Raw genomic sequence first — 10,983 nt, 5'->3', positions numbered from 1 at the left:
TACAATCATCAATGAGTGAATCCTGTTGTGAACGGTACAAACCGTTAATTCCCCCAAATAGATCCCGAATATCCACTTGTACGCGCGCGTGTCTCAAACCTATGTTGAATCTTTTCTTATATTTTTTCTAATTGTAATTATAGTATATAAAGAAAAATCTTATCAGCATCATAAAGATCGCGATGACAACTGCAGTTACATGGGACATCTACACTTATTTCATTGTTAAACAAATTGAATTTTGGGCCGGTCTGGTGGAACAGTCGGCAACTTGCACGACTTAACAACATGCCCGTCATGGGTTCAAGCCCCGAATAGACTGTGCTCCCATACGTAGGAGTGACTATCCTGCTATGGTAACAATAAGTCACTGAAAGCCAAGCTCACTTCACTAGTGGGTACAGGCAGGCCTTGACCGACAACGGTTGTTGTGATGAAGAGATGAAGAAAAGATGAAGAAGAAACAAATTGACTTTTTGTACTCTTTGCTTCAAATCTGGAATCGTTCCTTATTTAAAAATGTGTGATGTTTTTCATTCATGCTATTTTAAAAAAATGTTTAATATACTTTTAAAGTCACATGCTATTTATTTTATCGTTATTATTGAAATAGGATATTTTTCATTTGTCGCGTTTTTTGCTAATTTCCAAGTCCTAAATATTCTGGTGGTATATTCATTTCTTATAAAAACAACCCGTTGTTTATGAATAATCTTGTCAAATTACGATAATTTTATCCGACGCAAATAGTAAGAACAGATTTTTGGTTTGCAGTGCTTACAGCACTTCTCAAAATATTCTCAAGAGCCAGTTGTACATACCTGGTCTAGGCGATCATACAAACCTTTAGGACGTTGAAATTACCTTACCTTGGAGAGGGCTCACCTTGGGTAGGAGGACATAAGTAGGGGAAAGCGGGGCAAAATGGGCATGTTAAGCAGTTTACTGAATATTCCTTTGAATATGTCACAAAACACAATTTTTTTTCATTAGTGTATGCCAGAAATTGCCAAACAGGATGAAAACAACTTAAAATCATGAAAACAATGTAAAATAAAAGTTGATGTTTTACGAGAAGCTTTTTTGACACGCGGGGTAAAATGGGCATAGCGCGGGGTAAAATGGGCAAAATGGGCATATGTAAACAAATTGTGAAACGTCAAAACACTGGGGCAAAATGGGCAACAACAACTGCGCTTAGATAATGGTCTATGCTTTTGCGCACGTTTTGTGAAATGTATTTTTGTTCTATCTTTTGTTTTGCAGGTCAGGAAAGCCCCTAAAATTGTTCCAAAAATATGTTATCAAAATTAAACCAGTTTTTACACGTTTAAATCTACAAAATCGAATCTTTTGAAGCTGTGCCTATTATCTTTATTGAGGCGACAAATACAACACCATAGCCTCACCAAGCGCCGTATGTCAAAAGCATCTGCCCATTTTGCCCCAAGCGTAACTGCCCATTTTGCCCCAAGTGAAGCATTTTTATATTTTTTGTTATATTAGTAAAAATACTCATTCAATCGCCTTGATTTCTTCAGACAAATTGTATAGGATTATCATATTTTTAAAAATAAACAATGCAAAACTTCAACGAATCCCTGTGACACTAAATTAAGCTTATTTTCGAAGTGGCAAAAATTACATCAATTTGCTACTAAACCTTATTTTGCAATTTTCTTGGTTGTTTGTTATGCAATGGTTATGAAACTTATATGGTGTTCATAGAACACTCTAATGAATACATTTTGAGCATTGGAAAGTATCTTTGTAGTCAAATAATGCTTAAATTGAGGGTGCCCATTTTGCCCCACATGCCCATTTTGCCCCGCTTTCCCCTAAACTCCTTAAATGAGAAGTCGATAGATGATGGATAGGCTTAGTCCTATCCTGACAATCCGAACAAATCTGACCTGCCATGATCGGAGTTGGTTTTATTTATACTCAAAAGAAGTTAAAGGTCGGAAAGTTATCGTTTTCGCTAAGCTAGTTACGTTTGTGTTTTATTGACAAGAACGATGGTTCTAAACCAGGGGTCTCCAAACTTTTCAGTTACCGGGCCGCATTGCTTCACAATCAACTTTGTTGAGGACCATTTTGACGCTACTTTTAGAATGGGTGGAAGTTCAAATCTTGTTTTAATGAGTAAATACTAGCAAAATACATTCAATTTTTGGAGCTTTCTTTTATTGAATCTTGATTTTCGTCTTCCAGAATTAAAATAATAAATTTTGATTGGTTAGTCAGAAAAGAAAGCTTTTTAATTTAACCTTCACTCAGTCATCGCGGGCCGCATTAAAGGCTATTGAGGGCCGCATGCGGCCCGCGGACCGTAGTTTGGAGACTCCTGTAAACGTTATTTTCTCTCCTACTTTACAGTTTCCAGCTCGTGTTTCATAGTACGGACGATTTGTTTTAAAATCGTCATCGTGAGCGTAACATGAATACAATATTTTGCTTTTACGTTAGTGTTTACCTTTACAATGAATACTGAAGTACCGTCTTGCTTCGAATTACGGCCACTTCATTTTCAATCGGTCAGAGCGATAACTTCTTGCACGCGGGGAAAACAATATTTTCATTCGAAAGTAACTGGAAATACCCTGTATTGCAGTATGTTTCTCTCAAGTGATCCGCGGACCACAGGTTGGATACCACTGCTTTAGATCAGCTGCTTTCTAAATGATCGAGCGTTGAGGGCCAGGAGAATGCAATTTTTTACACATACATTATTATATTATTACAGTTAATACACAAAATAACTGGTTTATGATATTATACAATGCGATTGGTTATATTGTTGTTTTTCTTAAATTATTATATCATCCAAGCAAGTTTTAAATTCATTTTATTAAATTACAATTACTAAAATTGATTGTAAATATTGGAATTATAGTAAGCCGTATTTGGGTTATGAGTAATTTAATTATAGTAGCCTATGAATTTGTGTAGTTATAAGTTTTTTGTATGAAATACAATTCATTCTGTTTCTTACCGTACACCAAGCTGGTTTACTGCATTACCTCCAATAGGTTAAGGGCCCTGTTGGCGCTTAAATGGCTGCAAATTTATAGATTGTAAGATTATAGGAAAAGGGTACATAGGATTACGTTAGTATTAGTGTTAGCAGGACTGTCAGGGTTATGACGAAAATATAAAAGGATTAGTAGCAATCAGACAGTCGACTCGGCAACATACTTTTTGGAAATCACTAAAAAATATCACAGTAGTTTATGAGCTATCGTTCATATGGTCCTTCGAACCGGATCCGAAATACGGATATTCTTTGCTAATTTTTTGTGGTTTATGCTATTTGGTTACCGAGCGATAAGTGGGAGTGCAAAGAAATATTGGATTTCTTAGCAGAACGGTGTGTTCTCCACTCCATTCGTGTTGATGCTACTGCTGCAGGAGCCGGACACATTGATGCTACTGCTGCAGGAGCCGGACATCGTTGGTTTGTGTGTGTGAGAGAGAGAGGACGTGAAGCCACGAAAGGAGCTGCGTATCTGTGGGCTGTCGGTAAACAGCAAAAGACGAACTGTGCGACGACGAAAGGTGCGAAGTTGTAATACGGTGAATAGCTGAATTTAGTGCGTGCGTGAACTTTCCATTAATAACATATTTGTGGATAATTAGTGTCAGCGCAGAACATTTTCGAACGCTTGAGTGTCGTTCCACCCCCGTCCGGCAAAATGAGTGTATTTTTTGAGTGATTTGAGTACCGTCCCCCGTTAGCAGTTACTCTTGGAGGAATGAGTTACACCCTCGCGCGAGCCCTCCCCCTCCCCACCCGTAACGCACGGTGCGCTCTGCAGTTCTCAATGTGTTTGTGTTCTTTCGAGCCATGCTACGAACACATGTAAAGATAGTTGTTTCTTTCGTTTCTCGTTTTCTTTCATGAATAGACACGATCGCAAATACGCACTCATTCTAACAACAAACACAAACACGGTCATTTTTATTTCATTAAACACTTTATTGAAACATAAAGTACACTTTCACAACACATTCAGAATCCTTCATACTCACGAATGACGTCATACAGCAAAGTACCGGGTCGAGCCAGGCTGCGGGAAACTTGTCGACAATCTGCGTTGACTCTGTTCAGTAAATTCTTACCTGTCGATCCACGCACTGCATGTGCGTCTGTGCACACTGTTTATTCACTGCACACTTCACCAAAACACACCGGCGCACAAGACTTTCAACGAAATGCGCATCAACGCACAAACACTGCGCGCGGGACTTAGAACGAAACGCGCACAACCATCTCCGGCAAAGCGTCGCGCTGTACTGGTGGTTTTGCACGCGTAGGAGGGGGGACATACGGAGCGATGGTTCGATGCTGTAGTGTAAGCGAGACAACACCACGCAAACAATGAGACCCCAAATTTTGAGTGATACAGGCCGAGGCGTATGAAGAAGCTTGAGGAAGCAAGGAGAAACGCGCTGCGATGAGAGTTCGCATTCTGTTTTACACGCGCGCTTCACTAACACCAATACAAATACCGTGCTTTGACGAGCCGTCTGTGAATGTGTGTGTGTCTTCTTTCAGCGAGCTCAACTTGGAGCTGCTCGTCACATCGTGTTGTCTCGCTTACACTACAGCATCGAACCATCGCTCTGTATGTCCCCCCCTCCTACGCGTACAAAACCACCAGTACAGCGCGACGCTTTGACGGAGATGGTTGTGCGCGTTTTGTTCTCCCGCGCGCAGTGTTTGTGCGTTGAAGCGCATTTCGTTATAAGTCTCGTGCGCCGGTGTGTTTTGGTGAAGTGTGCAGTGAATAAACAGTGTGCACAGACACACATGCAGTGCGTGGATCGACAGGTAAGAATTTGCTGAACAGAGGCAACGCAGATTGTCGACAAGTTTCCCGCAGCCTGGCTCGACCCGGTATGACGTCATTCGTGAGTATGAAGGATTCTTAATGTGTACTTTAGTGTGTACTTTATGTTTCAATAAAGTGTGTAATGTAATAAAATATGACAGTGTTTGTGTTTAGTTTTAGAATAAGTGCATGAAAGAAAACGAAAAACGAAAGAAACAACTATCTTTACATGTGTTGGTAGCATGGCTCGAAAGAACACAAACACATTGAGAACTGCAGAGCGCACTGTGCGTTACGGGTGGGGAGGGGGAGGGCTCGCGCGAGGGTGTAACTCATTCGTCGAAGGGGCACTGTATTTCGACAGCGTAACTCAAATCACTCAAAAAATACACTCATTTTGCCGGACGGGTAGGATAGTCACTCACGCACACCCACTCCACTACTACGGCCACGCAAACAATGAGACTCCAAATTTTGAGTGATTCAGGCCGAGGGGCATGAGGAAGCTTGAGGAAGCAAGGAGAAACGCGCTGCGATGAGAGTTCGCATTCTGTTTTACACGCGCGCTTCACTAACACCAATACAAATACCGTGCTTTGACGAGCCGTCTATGAATGTGTGTGTGTCTTCTTTCAGCGAGCTCAACTTGGAGCTGCTCGTCACATTGTGCCCGTCCGGCAAAATGAGTGTATTTTTTGAGTGATTTGAGTTACGCTGTCGAAATACAGTGCCCCTTCGACGAATGAGTTACACCCTCGCGCGAGCCCTCCCCCTCCCCACCCGTAACGCACAGTGCGCTCTGCAGTTCTCAATGTGTTTGTGTTCTTTCGAGCCATGCTACCAACACATGTAAAGATAGTTGTTTCTTTCGTTTTTCGTTTTCTTTCATGCACTTATTCTAAAACTAAACACAAACACGGTCATTTTTTATTACATTAAACACTTTATTGAAACATAAAGTACACACTAAAGTACACATTTAGAATCCTTCATACTCACGAATGACGTCATACAGCAAAGTACCGGGTCGAGCCAGGCTGCGGGAAACTTGTCGACAATCTGCGTTGACTCTGTTCAGTAAATTCTTACCTGTCGATCCACGCACTGCATGTGCGTCTGTGCACACTGTTTATTCACTGCACACTTCACCAAAACACACCGGCGCACGAGACTTATAACGAAATGCGCTTCAACGCACAAACACTGCGCGCGGGAGAACAAAACGCGCACAACCATCTCCGTCAAAGCGTCGCGCTGTACTGGTGGTTTTGTACGCGTAGGAGGGGGGGACATACGGAGCGATGGTTCGATGCTGTAGTGTAAGCGAGACAACACGATGTGACGAGCAGATCCAAGTTGGTGAGCTCGCTGAAAGAAGACACACACACATTCACAGACGGCTCGTCAAAGCACGGTATTTGTATTGGTGTTAGTGAAGCGCGCTTGTAAAACAGAATGCGAACTCTCATCGCAGCGCGCTTCTCCGTGCTTCCTCAAGCTTCCTCATACCCCTCGGCCTGAATCACTCAAAATTTGGGGTCTCATTGTTTGCGTGGTTTCGTCTAAGTCTCGTGCGCCGGTGTGTTTTGGTGAAGTGTGCAGTGAATAAACAGTGTGCACAGACGCACATGCAGTGCGTGGATCGACAGGTAAGAATTTGCTGAACAGAGGCAACGCAGATTGTCGACAAGTTTCCCGCAGCCTGGCTCGACCCGGTATGACGTCATTCGTGAGTATGAAGGATTCTAAATGTGTACTTTAGTGTGTACTTTATGTTTCAATAAAGTGTTTAATGTAATAAAAATGACAGTGTTTGTGTTTAGTTTTAGAATAAGTGCATGAAAGAAAACGAAAACGAAAGAACCAACTATCTTTACATGTGTTGGTAGCATGGCTCGAAAGAACACAAACACATTGAGAACTGCAGAGCGCACTGTGCGTTACGGGTGGGGAGGGGGAGGGCTCGCGCGAGGGTGTAACTCATTCGTCGAAGGGGCACTGTATTTCGACAGCGTCACTCAAATCACTCAAAAAATACACTCATTTTGCCGGACGGGATACTTGGCACCCAAAGCTGCGCGCGTATTAGTTCAGGTGTCGACAACTTCCAGGGGTACGGAACTCATTGCTGTGCGTTTTATTAAAAATTGTGTTAAGAAGTGCCTAAAGAACAATTATTGGGAGCAAAATGCCAGCAGCAGATAAACGAGTGTAAATGTTCAATTTAAAGAGGGTAGAAATTATGAACACTTAGCAAGATTTCGAAGAGTTTACGAAATCCTTTGATGCAACCATCGATGCATATCAGATACCTAGTCGGTTGGAACAGTTAGAAGAGTTGGTTAGTGAGTTCACGGAATTACGTAAAGCATTCAACGAAACGGTAGATGATTCGGGAGCGTTCGATATCATGCAAAAAGATCGGCGTGAATTTAACAAACGGTCTCACGAAGTAAGGGCATTTTTATTAAAAAATAGTTCCAATTCTGGGGCGTCGAGTGGGTTGAACACTACACAGGTTAACACAACTATTAGTGCAGGAACTCAAAATCATCTGCGCCTTCCTAAGGTTGACCTTCCAAGCTTTGATGGTGAAATAACAAAATGGCTTACGTTCAAAGACAGATTTTCATCCATGGTGCATGACTCGACAGAAATGCCTGAAGTGTTAAAATTGCAATATTTATTATCGGCGCTTAAGGGTGATGCTGCGCATCAATTTGAACACATGCAAATAACGGCCGATAATTATTATGTGACATGGGAAGCTTTGCTAAAACGTTATGATAATTCTAAGGTGTTAAAAAGGGAATATTTCAAGGCATTTTATTCTCTAAAATAAATGAAAACCGACTCGACGGAAGAATTGGCACGTATCGTGAACGAAGCAAGTAGATTAGTCAGAGGGTTAGAACGTTTGAACGAGCCTGTTGACAAGTGGGACACTCCGTTAACAAGTTTATTGTTTTACAAATTGGACAGTAAAACTTTAGTGGCGTGGGAGCAGTGCTCGGTGGATTTCAAAACAGATGAATACAAAAATCTTGTGGAATTTTTGGAACAGCGAGTGAATATTTTAAAGAGCTCTGCGCAAAATATTTGGAATCAATATTCGGCTAATTCGATCATGGTGACCGGCAGGCAGGCGAGAAGAGATGGTAGGAATGTGGCATTACCAGTACAGCAAACGAACAATACATTTAAAGGGTATCTGAAGTGTCCACTGTGCAACGAACAGCATCCTTTGTATGTGTGTGAGAGATTCGAAAGAGCGTCAGTGATAAATCGAGAGGAGATAGTAAGAAAACATGGCTTTTGTTTTAATTGCTTGCGAAAGGGACACTCATCACGTGAGTGTAGATCGGCGTATGTGTGCCAGCAGTGTAAAAGAAAGCACCATTCGAAACTGTGTAAGATAGGAAGATTATCTGAAGTGGAAGTGGTTCCGTCTACGTCAAGATTAACTGCTACGGCTCAAGCAAATTGTTCGAAGAAAACAGTTATATTGTCTACCGCGCAAATTATAATTCTAGATGTTAACAATCAGCCATACAAAGTGAGAGCATTACTCGATAACGGTTCTCAATTAAATTTCATCACGGAGAGAGTGGCACAAGAACTCAGATTGAAGAGAGCCCGCGTGAGTGAACAGATAGCTGGTGTGGGTGGAGCTATTATGAGAGTTGCAGGATCCCACGCAAACAATGAGACCCCAAATTTTGAGTGATTCAGGCCGAGGGGTATGAGGAAGCTTGAGGAAGCAAGGAGAAACGCGCTGCGGTGAGAGCGCGCTTTGCTTTTTGAGTGCGCTTGTCACTAACACAAAACGAACCCAGCGTATTGGAACAAGCCGTGTTTGATTGTGTGCGTATGTCGACGGCTATTTCAGCTGGAGAACTCGTTTTTATTTGCACCCAATTTTGCCGGTCAGTCTGTCTCATTCTTACTACCACATTTGACTTCATACAAAGTGGCAAAGTTTGACGTTTCGAATGTTGATGTTTTTAATCTCCTTGATTCTGCGTGATAATGTGTACAAAAACTTGTTATAGTGAAGTGTATTAATGTGTTTAGTGTTACTTCGACGTGCACAGTTAATTTAAATATGAAAAGTGTTGGAAAACAAAGTGTTGTAGTGATATTTATGCCTGTTTGTACCTCGGCCAAAGAGGTAGACATCATGTTAACAAAGTCAACAAAAGGTAAATAACAACAACATGCATCGAGGTATATGCTCTTTTTGCAAATGTAAAAGAATTATGCCATATGCAAATATTATGTTAGATTTGTGACAAAAGTGTTTTTACTATTATTTACCCGTGTTATTCTATTTCCCTCCCCCGCCTATCCACTTGTGTACCGGTAAAATAATAAAAATCGTGGTATATCGTTGTGTTTTATGTTTATATGGTTTAATATGCGGCTAGTTAATTTCGCTGCAGTGGTTAGCATTCCGGACATGCAGATTATGGGGTTGCGGACGCCAAACGAAATCCGGGGTGCAATAACCGGGATCGCACGTGTACATCTTGGCTTGTACGTCGTGGCTTTGTGATGAGCGGGTCGATCCGAACTTACCGGGTCAGAGTCATCCGTAAGTGACCAGTAGTCGTTCGGGTCGACCCGGAAGGTACAAGTAGGTAAAGTAAGCCCAAGCACCGGGTCGGAAATGCTTATACTTTTATGTACCTACTGATTATTCGGGTTGACCCAAACTCGCTGCACCCACAGGTCGAATTTCATTCCTAAAGTGATCTAGCAACCCTTACTGCAACCATGGTTCGGGATCGATTCCGTGAGACTCCGGATCGTATCGTAAAATTAATCGTATGACCCACCCCAAGTATAGCTGAACCCACGAGAGCAGTAAAGGACAGTTAACACTTTTGTTTGAAACCCGGTTATAAATGCCCGCCTGGCTGGAGGAATTCAAGCGAGACCACCATACAATGCATGCATAAATTATATTATGACATAACATAAGCGATAAAATTTTATTATGAGCGTGATTATTACAATCTAAATTAAAATTAATTAATTAATTAATTAATTAATTAATTAATTAATTAATTAATTAATTATGCCTGTCTCGTGGTACAGTCGTCAACTCGTACGACTTAACAACATGCTCGTCATGGGTTCAAGCCCCAAATAGACCGTGCCGCCATACGTAGGACTGACTATCCTGCTATGGGGTTTATCCAAAAGTCACTGAAAGCCAACACGACAAGTGGTACAGACAGGCCTTGACCGACAACGGTTGTAGAGTCAAAAAAATAGTTCGATCTGGACCAGCCATATGGTAAACGTTTAATAAATAATATCAAATTTAACAAACCCTGTTTTCCATACAAACGCATGCTTTTAAATTGAACTGTCAACCAAGTATCAAGTGTTCAATTTAAAAGCATGCCAACTAATAAGCGTTCAACTACAGTCAGAATTCAATAGTTTGTATCAGAATACCGGTTTTTTTTTTAATTTCACAAAAATCTTATGGCCTGCCGAGAAATTTTTTCATTTTTTCAGTTTTCATTCATTTTTTTGTATGAAAAAACGTGCCAACTAAAAAGCACATACTCAATAGTTAGCATGGAATTGAAGTTCAACCAATGAGTTCAGATTGTTCTGTTATTTTGTTCTTTTGATCAAATAGCCATTGCCCAAGAGAAATGTAATAATAATTTTCTTTACCTGTGTATCTGGCCTGCATAATTGTGTTGCTTAAAAATCAAAATATTACCCTGGTTTATACAAGGATTCAATGGGTAAATATCTAAACATTACACCTGCTAGTGTTTATCCTGTTACATAAGTAGCTTAAAATAAAGGTACTAAATAGTCCGTTACATAAGAAAATAGAAAATCCTATTGGTTTTTGACTCATGATAACTACATAGTTAAATATTGTAGCGCAGAACAAAAAGATTCAACTATAATAATTAATGGGAGAGCATTCAATTATATAACGGAAACCCACTCGTACTATATTTCACCTTTTATGAAGGATATATATGAAGAAAATATAAGTAACCTTCGTACCGATGAAATGGTATTTTTACCCTGGAATATAAAGTGTAAATTAGTAGCTAATAAAACTACTGATAACTGCTTAGTGTTAGTACCCTTTCTCAGGACGTTAACCGAA

The sequence above is a fragment of the Anopheles arabiensis genome, chromosome 2 (genome assembly GCF_016920715.1).
Source record: "Anopheles arabiensis isolate DONGOLA chromosome 2, AaraD3, whole genome shotgun sequence".
Lineage (NCBI taxonomy): Eukaryota > Metazoa > Arthropoda > Insecta > Diptera > Culicidae > Anopheles > Anopheles arabiensis.
Note: the sequence above shows the minus strand (reverse complement) of the source record.